A 14573-nucleotide genomic window follows, 5' to 3' on the forward strand; every position below is an offset into this window, starting at 1 on the left:
AAACGGCACGTCTGCCGACGAAAGTTCTCCGCAGACACCTGGATGTCCTTCATTGACGCCGCTTATTTTTTCGAAACCAGTTTCGTGATCTTGCGTTGTGAAATTCTGTGCTTCTGTTTAAATGCCGTGACCCATCGATCAGACACCTCGAATTTGAAATCGACGAATTGTGCAGCCACAGCCAATGGCCATTGCTGTAAATTTATTGTCGTGACTTGCTGATGACGAATCGAACCCGAGACCTCTGGCGTAAGAGTCCGAGCCCGAGCCCTAACCATCTAGGCCAGACGGCGGCTCGGGAATGGACTAACATGTTATACACATAAGGCACCAAAGAAACATTGGATCGATATTTCTCGTGATTTTCCGATTAGTGCGTCCTAATATTTTAACCACGTGAGGTGTTGGGGGTCTTCTTTCACCACACAAAATTTCGGACAAATCCCCGACCCCACGGTCGTGTCGTCTCCTTGTGAGACACATCTCCCACTTAACCGCCTCGAAGGCAGGATCGTTATACGGCGCTACGCCTCAAGCCATCTCGTCTTAGCTTCCCTGCACTTCCTATCTACACTCCTGGAAATTGAAATAAGAACACCGTGAATTCATTGTCCCAGGAAGTGGAAACTTTATTGACACATTCCTGGGGTCAGATACATCACATGATCACACTGACAGAACCACAGGCACAGACACAGGCAACAGAGCATGCACAATGTCGGCACTAGTACAGTGTATATCCACCTTTCGCAGCAATGCAGGCTGCTATTCTCCCATGGAGACGATCGTAGAGATGCTGGATGTAGTCCTGTGGAACGGCTTGCCATGCCATTTCCACCTGGCGCCTCAGTTGGACCAGCGGTCGTGCTGGACGTGCAGACCGCGTGAGACGACGCTTCATCCAGTCCCAAACATGCTCAATGGGGGACAGATCCGGAGATCTTGCTGGCCAGGGTAGTTGACTTACACCTTCTAGAGCACGTTGGGTGGCACGGGATACATGCGGACGTGCATTGTCCTGTTGGAACAGCAAGTTCCCTTGCCGGTCTAGGTATGGTAGAACGATGGGTTCGATGACGGTTTGGATGTACCGTGCACTATTCAGTGTCCCCTCGACGATCACCAGTGGTGTACGGCCAGTGTAGGAGATCGCTCCCCACACCATGATGCCGGGTGTTGGCCCTGTGTGCCTCGGTCGTATGCAGTCCTGATTGTGGCGCTCACCTGCACGGCGCCAAACACGCATACGACCATCATTGGCACCAAGGCAGAAGCGACTCTCATCGCTGAAGACGACACGTCTCCATTCGTCCCTCCATTCACGCCTGTCGCGACACCACTGGAGGCGGGCTGCACGATGTTGGGGCGTGAGCGGAAGACGGCCTAACGGTGTGCGGGACCGTAGCCCAGCTTCATGGAGACGGTTGCGAATGGTCCTCGCCGATACCCCAGGAGCAACAGTGTCCCTAATTTGCTGGGAAGTGGCGGTGCGGTCCCCTACGGCACTGCGTAGGATCCTACGGTCTTGGCGTGCATCCGTGCGTCGCTGCGGTCCGGTCCCAGGTCGACGGGCACGTGCACCTTCCGCCGACCACTGGCGACAACATCGATGTACTGTGGAGACCTCACGCCCCACGTGTTGAGCAATTCGGCGGTACGTCCACCCGGCCTCCCGCATGCCCACTATACGCCCTCGCTCAAAGTCCGTCAACTGCACATACGGTTCACGTCCACGCTGTCGCGGCATGCTACCAGTGTTAAAGACTGCGATGGAGCTCCGTATGCCACGGCAAACTGGCTGACACTGACGGCGGCGGTGCACAAATGCTGCGCAGCTAGCGCCATTCGACGGCCAACACCGCGGTTCCTGGTGTGTCCGCTGTGCCGTGCGTGTGATCATTGCTTGTACAGCCCTCTCGCAGTGTCCGGAGCAAGTATGGTGGGTCTGACACACCGGTGTCAATGTGTTCTTTTTTCCATTTCCAGGAGTGTATTTCATTTCTCAGCAACTTGTATTTCTGTATTCTTGGATTTCCCTGAACGTTTTTGTATTTTCATCTTTCAGCGATCAACTGAAGTATTTGTTCTATTACCCATGGCTTCTTTGCAATTACATTGTTTGCACCCATGTTTTTTCTTTTCAACTTCCGTGATTGCCCTTAAGACATGTCCATTCCTCTTCAACTGTACTGCCTACTGGGTTATTCTTAATTGCTGTGTCTACAGCCTCAAAAAACTTCAAACGTATCTCGCCATTCCTTAGTACTTCTGTATGTCGCTTCTTTGCGCATTGATTCTTCCTGACTAATGTCTTGAACTTCAGCCTACTCTTCATCACTACTATATTGTGATCTGAGTCTATATGTGCTCCTGGGTACGCCTTACAATCCAGTATCTGATTTCGGAATCTCTGTCTGACCATGATGTAATCTAATTGAAATCTTCCCGTATCTCCCGGTCTTTTCCAAGTATACCTCCTCCTCTTGTGATTCTTGAACAGGGTATTCGCTATTACTAGCTGAAACTTGTTACAGAACTCAATTAGTCTTTCTCCTCTTTCATTCCTTGTCCCAAGCCCATATTCTCCTGTAACCTTTCCGTCTACTCCTTCCCCTACAACTGCATTCCAGTCGCCCTTGACTATTAGATTTTCGCCCCCCTTTACATACTACATTACCCTTTCAATATACTCATACATTTTCTCTATCTGTTCATCTTCTGCTTTGAGACACGAACTGTAATCACTTCTAGACCGCACAAGGCTTGTATTTTCTGCAAGAAGTAAAACTTAAATTAACAACAATGCAGGATATGTTTGCAAACCATATTATTGTTACTTCCTGGGTGATACAAAATTAGCCTACCACATTCACTTGATATGTTTGTATCATTTCTATTAAACAATCTGAGTGATTTTCACATAAGGTGTGAAATGAAGTTATTAATTTATGTTTTTGAGATCATGAAAGTAATTCCATTAGAAAATTGCAATAAATCTCGTCTGTTACGTTGCAAGCTTATGTATTCTAGCCAAAACTGGAGCAAGAAGGAAGAGTACAATGTTGCAGTATTCTGCTAGTTGTGATGTAATACCATTGCCTGTAAAGTGGGGACTACTTTGGTTCCTGGTTCCAGCCTCTCTGAAGGATACATTTTTAGCCATTTTATGATTTTTAGTCATTTCCTGACACAGCTACAAGCAGCCAGATAGAAAATCAATAACGAAACTTTATTTACTTGATTTATAAAAAGTTACATTTCCATAGTACTTCAATGCGACACAGGACATCAAGTCAACAAAGACTGTTTCGAAGTCTAGAATGAGTAATATCTTACTCATTAGTGCTCATATAGACACACTCCTGTTACAAATACTTCATGTTTTATCAAAATATACTTCCACCATAAGGATTCCGTGGTAACCTTCATTCCATTTGAATTAGTATAGTGCCTATTTTATTGAGTACAACAGTAACAATCAAAGAAGATAATCACCAACAGGATAGTCTCTCACATTATCTAAAACAGTCTGACAATGCTCAGATAGTTTACCGATTACATCAGGTACGAAATTTCATCAGACTGGTAACATCAGCAGATATCCGATATGCGGTCGAAAAAAATTAGGGGATGTAGTGGACTCGGGCACGCGAGTTTACATTACAGAGCACGGTTCTTACCATTACAGAATGAGCGGGTACATTTCTGTTACACCTCAAGACGACTGACAGAACTAGCTCCATACACTTCTGCATCCTACAGTGTTGCCAGATCGTGGATGTAGCCAGACTTAGAATTCTGAGGGATGTCTGAGAATACTGACTGCCGTAAGTGAAAACGACAGTCTTCGTCTCTGAGGCGGCCGGGCAATGGTCAGCTTTTATGTCTAATACTGTATTGTCTTGTCATCTCGATGAAATATTCTAAACAGCTTCCATTAAAGATGTGGCACTGAGTAAGTAGAACTCATTGTTTGAACCTAAATTTGACGTTTGGCATCTAAACTATGATTGCTCTCTACTGTCATGTTCCGAGTAATCTACATTATGAAATACGGATGTAATGTGAAAAGGTAAGCCGCAGCATTGTCAAGTTGGCTTATTGGTAACACGGTCGATTTTTCACCACGCGGTTAATATACAAGTCGGTCCAGATCTCACTGAAGAAACACTGCGGTTTGTGAGTCTTTTTTCTCATTTTCTTTATTAGATGAAATTCTGTGACTACGTCATGAGACAGGCCCTGCAGGATATGCCATCTCACAAACTCCATTCAGTACGTTGTAGGCCTGAACAGAAGTATGTTTTGGATACACTGAGTTACTTCACCTGAAAGGTTCAGAAAAGGCTCCAAGAGACCATAATGACAGAAGCAGTGGATGTGTCAAGGTAAATCTGGAAATGAAAAACGTATTGAATAGCAGAATTACATGCTTTTCATAAAAATATTTGATTTTTCTTAAAGATTGTGACGGAGTTAGTTAACTCAAATTCTAATGAGTGTGGTATTGATTTTGAAATGTCACTTACTATAATAAAACTGATTTTACAAGCGTTAAGGACAGTCGCGTCTCGAATGACGCATTTCCTAGTGTTTACAAAATCGTGGCGTTGGTTTGCATCTCGTCTGATTACCTTATCTAACAGTGTTCTCTAGTGCTCTCTTCTGGTATCCATTTGTATAGTCAAACAAGTGTATTGCAAAGAAACTAGGGGACCTGCAAAATAGCTACTTTATGAGGCCTGAATGCAGATCTGTCGTAATGCAATTCAGGTCATTCGGATGCTGTTGGGTATGATAGTACAATCTGTATATTGTAATCCTATGAGTAACTTGAATTTCTACGTCCCTCACTATTATCCTACTTGTCCTGTAAACAAAAATAATACAACACTGTTTTTAACAGGAGCCATTGGCAAAAGATGTGAACTGACGTAAAGAAAAAACTACACTGTGGTGAAACCCATGTTTATTATGTAACCAATGTCTTTCCCCATCCGGAGGGCAACATAGTATTTCTGTGTCAAATTGTGAATGACATAATGATACGCTTTGTTATAAATCTGAAATACTTTATCAACGCTTCTCAGTTACAGCCTGCTCGCTACAGTTATCTACGTAATGTTTTAATCAATTTTTAAAATACGCTCTGATAAAAACAACTGGCGCTCATTAACACACACATCTTGTTTCTGTGTCTGGAGCCATTTCATTCAATTTGATTAGTTAAACTTAACGTAATTTCTTCGAATGCAGTTAAATACGTTTTGCCGGCCGGCCGGTGTGGCCGTGCGGTTCTAGGCGCTTCAGTCTGGAACCGCGTGACCGCTACGGTCGCAGGTTCGAATCCTGCCTCGGGCATGGATGTGTGTGTGATGTCCTTCGGTTAGTTAGGTTTAAGTAGTTCTAAGTTCTAGGGGACTGATGATCACAGATGTGCTCAGAGCCATTTGAACCATTTGAATACGTTTTTAGGGAGGTAGTACAACTGGACAGGTTGAGCTGCTGGTAGAAATGGCAAAGGTGAGCGAGAGAACTCAACGCTTGGAGAAGACCAGGAGACGAAGACAAATATCACTTGGAGAACACGTTACAGAAATTTGTTAACTAGGAATCAAATTCTGGGTTACAGAGCATACCCATGTGCAGATATTGCCTCAGACCATCATCAAATGGTGATGAATGGCAGGCTGGAATTCAAGAGGTTAAAGAAAATGTGTATACAATGAAATTAAGAATTGATATTTTGGACAGAATTCTCAGAGCCACTAACCAAGGGTACAACTAAAAGAGTCGAGATTTTTTCAATATAAGAGCGGAAATTAATGAAGAAAAATGTAATTAATTCAGATAAGGAGCTATGGGAATAGTGGAAGCAGTGGCCAAAACGTCCGATACTGCTCAGGAAATACACGAGCTTATTAATGGAAGTAAAAAGTAGAGGAAACTTAAAAATGAGGTCAGATGGCAGCAGTTGAAGTTGGTCAGGAATCAGGACGGTTGTCTTAAACACGTACACATATTGAGGAAGGTATTACTGTAGGAAATATCGACATAGGATGCAGTAAAATTGAACTCAAGTTTGGCGAGGTAAAATGCAATGTTGTCAGCCTACAGAGTGCAGATAAAAAACTTCTATTCAATATAGAAGAAAGAACTGACATGTCAATGGTACGTGGAAGGAATGTACAATGGAGACAAAGTTTTCAAGGCGTGAGAGAGGAGGAAGATTAAATAGGTGTTGAGAGCTTGACGTATCACTGTATAACTTGATCACAAATAAGTTCGTAGATATCGGTCACATGCGACATGCGTTCAGCAAGTAATCCAAAACTTCTTTTTCTGAAAACAGGTTGGTTTTATTAAGAATTCCAGTACATTATATTAATCCTCACTCTTTTGGCTATAAAATCCTATTTTTTTAACATAATCAACATTAAATGTGACGGCCTTACGCCACCTTACTGGGAGGACCTGGATGTCCACATGGTACCACTCCACTGGCTGACGTCTCAGCCAACGTGTTGCTGCCTAAATAACTTCTCCGTCATCCATGTACTGCTTCCCATGGAAAATATCCTTCATTGAGACAAATGGATGGAATGTGTGAGATCCAGGCTATAGGGTGGATGAGGAAGAACAGTCCAATGAAGTTGTGAGGTCCAATCGGGTGCACAGACTTGTATGAGGCCTTGCGTTGCCAAGGAGAAGGCGAGTATCTTTTGCAGTTTTGTGGTGACGAAAACGCTGAAGTCGTCACAGCTGCGTGCGGCCGGCCGTTACGCACGAGATCGGACAGGTGTGCGCGACCTTGTTGCGGTGATGACACATTCCTCGCCCAACGACTCACCGTGCTTTTGTTCACTGCCAGTTATCCGTAAACACTTCGGAAACGCCTATGAATATCAGCGACGCTCTGGTTTTCCGCCAAAGGAAACTCAGTGACAGCTTTCAGCTTGGAACGCACCTCCATTATAGACGCCATTTTGAAGGCTATGTATAGCGCCGCCACTTTTCGGAACTTCATGAAGCTGTATGGGGTGAAGCGTTTTCTCAACTCAAATTGACCGTGAGAAAAGTGTTGCATTACCTATTTAATGACCGTCGTAAAAGTGAATGGACAAACAAAGAAAGCACGTGTTAAAAGGTAAAAAGGCAGGGTTGTGACTTATTCCCGTCCTTCTGGCTTTTGAACGGGACATCAGAACACTAAGGCAAGACGAAGGTAATGAAGTCTAAACTGAAAACTCTACTGTAGTGGTGGAACTGAAGTAATTCTGCTATACAGGAATCAATATTAGAAACGCTGGTCGACCGAGTGTGGCGGTGCAAATGTTAAGACACTGGACTAAACTTGGGAGAACGGCGGCTGAAATCGCTATCAAACCACTTAGATTTTCCACGGTTTCCCTAAGCAAGTTGATGCAAATCCTTTTTTTTTTTCCAATTCGTGCTCCACTGGAGCTCAAGTTCCGCATCTAATGACTTCATTGTCAACGGCACGTTGAAGCCTAACCATCTTTCGTTCCTTCTTCCAGCCCCAGTGCTTTCGATTATTATCTTACTTAAAGCGTTTGGTATGTACAGCAGATCTTCCTAAATAAAGTTATTCCTTATCATTATGTCAGATAACACTGCAAAACCAATCGCCATCGTTCAGTTTTCTCTAGAGATGGTGCGGGAGTCCATGATCCGACTAGACAATGCGTGCGTAGAGGGGTCGGTGGAAGATAATTTGAACCACTGATACCTCAAAAACGAAGGATTTTCAGTAGTATGTTTATACAGATTTTCTCACTTTCACTGATAGAAAATTTGTGCCACAGTTTGTACAACTATATACTGTCAATAGATGCACATATCTGCCACGTAATTACTTCAATGTCTTGAGGTAAATTCTTTAACATCGGTTGGACAGCTTATGCATTATTCCATAAAACGCGCGACACACAAATGCTGACGTTACCTACCGCTTTCGCTTATAATCTGAGTTCGCGGTCCTGTACGAAATATAAACAAAAATCATGGCAAAATTCGCAAAGGAAAATGACCTACAAGATCACAAGATTATTTTGAATCTAACAACAGAAAAATTAACTACGCCGAAAAGTCAGGCTGCAGCCAACATTGCATATCAAAACTAAATCCATCGTTCATTTCCAACATTGCAAGCATGATACCTATGTGAAGAGCAGCTAACTGAAGAGAACCTACATGGGACATTACAGGGCCAGAACTTATAGTAAACAATTAAATTCTTCATTTGTGTGGCCCTAGTGTCCGTAATTGCTTTACAGATCTCGAGGGTATTTTTGTTCTGTCATTGCAACTACAAAAATGCGTGATTTTTTTTTCACCAGACATTTTTCGCTTTATTGAAGTAAAGCATCATAACTGATCTGTAATTATTTACATTTTCATTTCCTTTTAGATCAAAAACAGTTAGTTAAGAGTATGTTGGTTTGTACTTACGGTAAGTACCGTACGTACAAAGTACAAATCAACATATTCTTAACGAACTGTTTTTCGATCTAAAAGCAAATCAAAATCTAAATAATTTAATTACAGACCACTGACGATGCTTTACCTCAATAAAGCGAAAAGCGTCTGGTGAAAAAAAAATCACGCATTTCTGTAATTGCAATGACAGAACAAAAATACCCTCGAGAATCATAGCAAATTTGTCACAGATCAAGGAATACAAAGATATTACATTCATTGCCAGGACGGAGATAACACTAATCATAACTCTCGTAACAACATCGTATTCCAACCAGACTTTTTCAAGAAGACAAAGTAATAAACATTTAAAATTACATTATGAAGGGGGTTTTTATACTTGGTTACTCAACGATAACAACATCCTTTGTCGTCATAAAGACTAAATAGTAACATCTTTACAGTAAAATATTACGAAGTTATCAGAATGCTGTACATTCCTTAGTCCAAATATGCAAGTCATACTAACGCACATAGCTAAGTGGTATTAACTCAACTTACAGATTTTTTAGAAAGAAAGTATCATCCAATTACACAATAACTGTTGAACCCAATACCTGAAACATCTTCATCAAAGAATAAATATAATTGCCACTTAATTAGACAGTAATTTATTTTTCATATGTTCTGTGCAGGATAGTCACTTTCTGGCTCTGTATAGACCAAGAAGTGTTAATTGTGTTATGTGAATGGCACAAGCTGATTGACTATGTTTTATTATTAGTATTTAAGACATAATTTTAATTCTATTTCTCCTGGGCCTATGTGGTGATTAGTAACAAAGTCTGACATTAACATTTAAGATTTTTGTTCATCATTCTTTGGTGTCACGTGTCCATGGTTATGAATTATGTGTGGGTTTAGGTATTTGACATGTCAAGAAGTACATTATTGCATTAAAAAAAAAGTTCAAATGTGTGTGAAATCCTATGGGAGTTAACTGCTAAGGTCATCAGTTGCATGGGGGCTTAATTAAATATAATGAAAATACTTTTTAAATTTTTCGTAGCTGTCTGTCCGATTACGCTGTGTCTCGTAAACGGTTGGCTCTGACTAGTATTTGTACGCAATCTGACTGCATAGAACAACAACAAACAATGAAAGAAAATTTTCGTTAACACAATTAATTAATTAAGTCCCCAGAAACTATAAAACCTACAAAACCAAAGCACAAATGTAATTGTTCTGTGTGTGGGAGTGTGACTCAACGTACACATCTGGCACGGTTCTTCTTCAACAAGACAAGAAATTTCAAATACCATTTATACTGACGTGATAAAAGAAAATTACAAATACTATAACTGCGTAAGGAAAGCAGAATTAAACTCTAATACAAGAACACACGCCAGATGCTTTGTTGACTGAACCTGTAATGACGCATTATTTAGGACACTGAAATAAAAAGAAACGGAGTTAGTTACCTCATTTATATTGATGAAAATCACTCTAATCCTTACATTATATCTCACACCGACTCTCTACTATCACATCTCAACCAGAACTCTCCAATATCACATCTCAGCAAGCACTGCCTAATAGCACATCTCAACAAACACTCTCTGCTACAACATCTCAGCACAGACTACCCCGAGTCCTCGACAGGCACTGACTACCACGAGCTCTCGACAAGCACTGACTTCTACGAGTTCTCTCCAAGCACTGTTGAGGCGGCTTAATAATACTCTTTGGCGCAAACTCTGGCGCAGTGGCTCAGTGTAGCCACCTTTCACAGTCCCTAACCTTACACACTACTTAACCTAAATTATCCTAAGGACAAACACACACACCCATGCCCGAGGGAGGACTCGAACCTCGCATTAAAGTGCTAGGATGCTTACAGTGTTTTGGTCGCAGTCCACTGGGTGTTCATATTCCTTTTTAATGCCTCATGTGACTATGACTATGGCAATGTGTGATTGCATTCGCTGTAGGTGGCTTCATTAAGCAAGTCAGTGGTAAATGTTGTTAATTGACAATAATTTGTCTCCATAATTTTCACAGCAGAATTTTACTTCTAAAATTTTACTTTTTAAATTTGTTTGTTATTATGGATTGGTAATTTATACTATTAAGACTATCTCTAGTTGACTGTGTATTTCATCGAGCTATACGAACTTTTAGCCCAGTTGGTTTCCTACCCAAATTGAAGACAGATGACATTGAATTACAGATATTTATGATTTAAACATTATGGCAATTGCCTACGATCCCTATTGTTTTTTACTTACACTCATATATTATATCTCGCTTCCCGAGCACGGGGTCCCGGGTTCGATTCCCGGCGGAGTCGGGGATTTTCACCCGCCTCGAGATGATTGGGTGTTTGTGTTGTCCTCATCATTTCATCATAATTCATGAAACTGGCGACATTGGACTGAGCAATGGTTGGGATTTTGTACAGGCGCTGATAACCGTGCAGTTGGGTGCCCCACAAAACGAACATCATCATCATACATATTTCGTTTAATGATAAGTTATGAGATACAGTATATCACAATTAATAAATTTATGATGGTGGTTCTTACCTAGGTAATCACCTAGATGGTCATATCTTAATACTGATCTTCAGCCGCGCGGGATTAGCCGAGCGGTCTTTGGCGCTGCAGTCAGGGACCGTGCGGCTGGTCCCGGCGGAGGTTCGAGTCCTCCCTCGGGCATGGGTGTGTGTGTGTTTGTCCTTAGGATAATTTAGGTTAAGTAGTGTGTAAGCTTAGGGACTGATGACCTTGGCAGTTAAGTCCCATAAGATTTCACACACATTTGAACATTTGAACTGATCTTCACACGATTACTGACTCTGATATTTCTTTATTAAAAAAAAAAAAAAAAAAACAGTTTCGACAGACTTTGCTCTCATCTGTCTGTCGAAACCGATTGTTTTTTTTTTTAAGTAAAGAGATATTTATGCGATTTTGGCTTTTGAACGTTTTTAGCAAATAAAACACATCGCTCCGTCAGTCTTCTCAAAATGAGACAATTTAATCAGTATGATTACTGTTTCTTTCTCCTGGTTACAAATGTAGTATCTTTGAAGTTCCTGTTCAAGTGTTTCTTTCACCTTCCTCAAGACTCTGTCCATGGGTAGCTTCCGACACTGGGCCATCACTTTATCTGCACGGTGCACTTAATGTCGCATCCCTCAGTGTCAAGGTGAAATAGACGATTCTGACGACGCGGATATTGTGTTTTGTCTTGTATTAAACCACAATGGAGTTTCGTTGCAGGCTAATCAGCAACAGGGTGTACCCAAAAAAAAAAAAAAGAAGAAAAAAAAACGGAGTAACATTGAAGTGCGCAGAGCTTGTGTAGTACGCATATCTGCCGCTAGGCGTGTAGAGCGCAAATCATTGCCGCCTAAGTTGTGGGCGTGGCCTGTTCTGTTCATCTGCAGTTCTTGTTTTTGCTGGCGCTGTTTCGTTCTTGTTTCGTTTTTTGTGATTGCAAGTTTAAGTGAACAACGTGCAGCTGTGAAATTTTGTTTTGTACTCGGTAAAAATACTGCTGAAATTGTTTCAATGTTGAAAACAGCTAACCAAGATGACGCTATGGAAAAAACTCAAGTGTACGAGTAGTTTCCTCAATTTAAAAATGGCAACATGTCGATTGGTGACAAACCTCGTCGTGGACGTCCATCAGCTGCCTGAATCGACGAAAATATTGAAAAAATTCTGGAGCTTATTTTCACAGACCGTCAACAGATAACTGATCAACTGTCAGTGATTAGTCGGTTACCTTCGAGCTCGGTTCAGAGAATTTTAACGGAAGATTTGGGAATGAAAGGACTGCTAACAGGTTTGTTCCTTGGGTTCTGACCGACAATCAAAGGAACGTCATGTCGTCCTTTGAAATAACAGCTTGAAACTGATCCAGATTTTCTGTCAAAGGTCATTACTGGTGATGAGTCATGGTGCTGTGGTTACGAACTAGAAACAAAACAATAGTTAAGCCAATGGAAGACGTCACTGTCACCCCGTCCAAAAAAATGTCGTCAAGTCAAATCAAAACAGTGCTGATTTGCTTTTTTGATGCCACGAGCGTAGTTCATTCAGAGTTTGTTCCCCCAGGTCAAACTGTCAATCAAACATTTTATTTGGAAGTTTTAAGAACATTGCGCAACAGTGTTCATCAAAAAGGCCAGATTTGTGGCAGACAGGGAACTGGTTCTTCCACCACGACAACACACCTTCACACACAGTCATCTCTGTCAGACAGTTTTTGGCTAAAAATGGCATAGTTTCGCTGCCTAGCGTACTTTACTCGCCTAACTTGGTTCCCTGAGACTTTTTCTTATTTCCATATATGAAAAAGGGCACGAAAGGACACCGATTTAACAACGCTAAAGAAGTCAAGAAAAAAACGAGGGACGAACTGTAAGCCATTTCTAAAGATGACTACAAAAAATGTTTTGAACAGTGGAAGCACCGGTGGGACAAATTGATTAGTTGTAATGAACAGTATTTTGATGGGGGATAAAGTTGCTTTGTAAACAATTTGAAAATATATAGCTTTAAAAAAACTCCGTTTTTTTGGGTACCCCCTCATGTATTGCAAAGTAGTTGTCAACGCAACTATAATGCCACAACAGCTATAGCTAGTTAATTAGTTTTAAAGAGATGCTATCGTACTTCGGAGGTGGATTCCACACATCCAGAATACTTCATATAAACATAAGTACGAAAATACTTCGTTTTAGAATTATTAAGTGAAGCGGACTACAAGTTACAGTTTTAATGACTAACTCAAGGATTCTGGGTCTCAGTTTTAATCCGAGCTGCTTATAACTGTTCAAAACAAATGAAAACCATCCAGATTTACGTTTTAGAGTGGTTTTCCTAAATCGAGTAAGGCCAATAGGGGAAGTAAAATGATTAATTTCATCCCATCCTTCTCCTGCACGAACTTCTGTTCCGTTCCTCACGACCACGTCGTCGACTGGACGTTTAACGTCTTACAGTGTGTGGTGGAGGGTACTTCGTGAGTCACTGTCTTTTCCTCCCCTTCCCTATTCGAGTGGCGAATTTTTCGCGGGAAAAAAGGTTTTTTGGTAACACTCAATGTGAGCTTGAATCTCACTAATCTTCTTCATGATCTGTCCGCCAGAGGGAGCAATACATCGGTTGATTCTTTAAGGAACGTACACTCTGGGAACTTTAACAGTAAACCACACGGTGCAGCTAAACACCTCTCTTGCAGTGGCTGACAATTGAGTTGGGTGACCGTCTCCGTGATGCGTTCGCACTCACTACATGAATCTGTAAGGAAACGTGTTGCTCTCCTTTGGATCTATTCCCTGTATCAGTCCTATCTGGTACAGATTCCAGACTGACGAGCGATGGTCGAACGAGAATATTGTAAGCTTACCTATCTTGTGGATGGGCTATGCTTTGTGAGGATTCTTCCAATTAATCTCTGTCTGGCATCTGTCTTACCTGCGATTAGTTTTATGTGGCCGTTCCACTTTAAATCATTCCGTTCGCATACTCCTAGAGCTTTATCTATGTGACGGCTTCCAGTGATTGTTTTTCAATAGTGTAATCATATAATAATGGGTCTTTCTGTCTATTTATGCGCAGTACATTACATTTGTGCCACCTGCCAATCCCTGAACCAAACATCGATCCTCTGCAGGTCTTCCTCCATTTGGCTACAATTTTCTAGCATTATGGCCTATCTATACAACAGCAACATCCGCGAAAAGCTTGACGGATCTACCGACGTTATCCATTAGACCATTTACATAAACCCTAATTTTTCATTCCATTTTTACAGGGTAGCGATGCAAGGAATGTGTCACAAATAGACTGGAGCAGGTGAAGAAAGTGTTCTTAAAAGAGGTCTATTTGAATTAGATACTAAAATGGAGGCGAGAAAGGGTCAGGAGAACTAAAGGCTTTGGAACAGCACTTCTTATGATTGTCTACAACAGCTTTATTCGGAATTCTTTTCCAGACTTTCATCAGGATGTTCCCCTGCAAATAAAAGAAAGGTAATGGCTAATGAATACTTGTGTACCATAATATTTCATCCACTTCATTTGAAGCGCACTGGGCGACATTTACAACAGCCGGTACGTT

Source organism: Schistocerca serialis, chromosome 8 (assembly GCF_023864345.2).
Source record: "Schistocerca serialis cubense isolate TAMUIC-IGC-003099 chromosome 8, iqSchSeri2.2, whole genome shotgun sequence".
Classification (NCBI taxonomy): Eukaryota; Metazoa; Arthropoda; class Insecta; order Orthoptera; family Acrididae; genus Schistocerca; species Schistocerca serialis.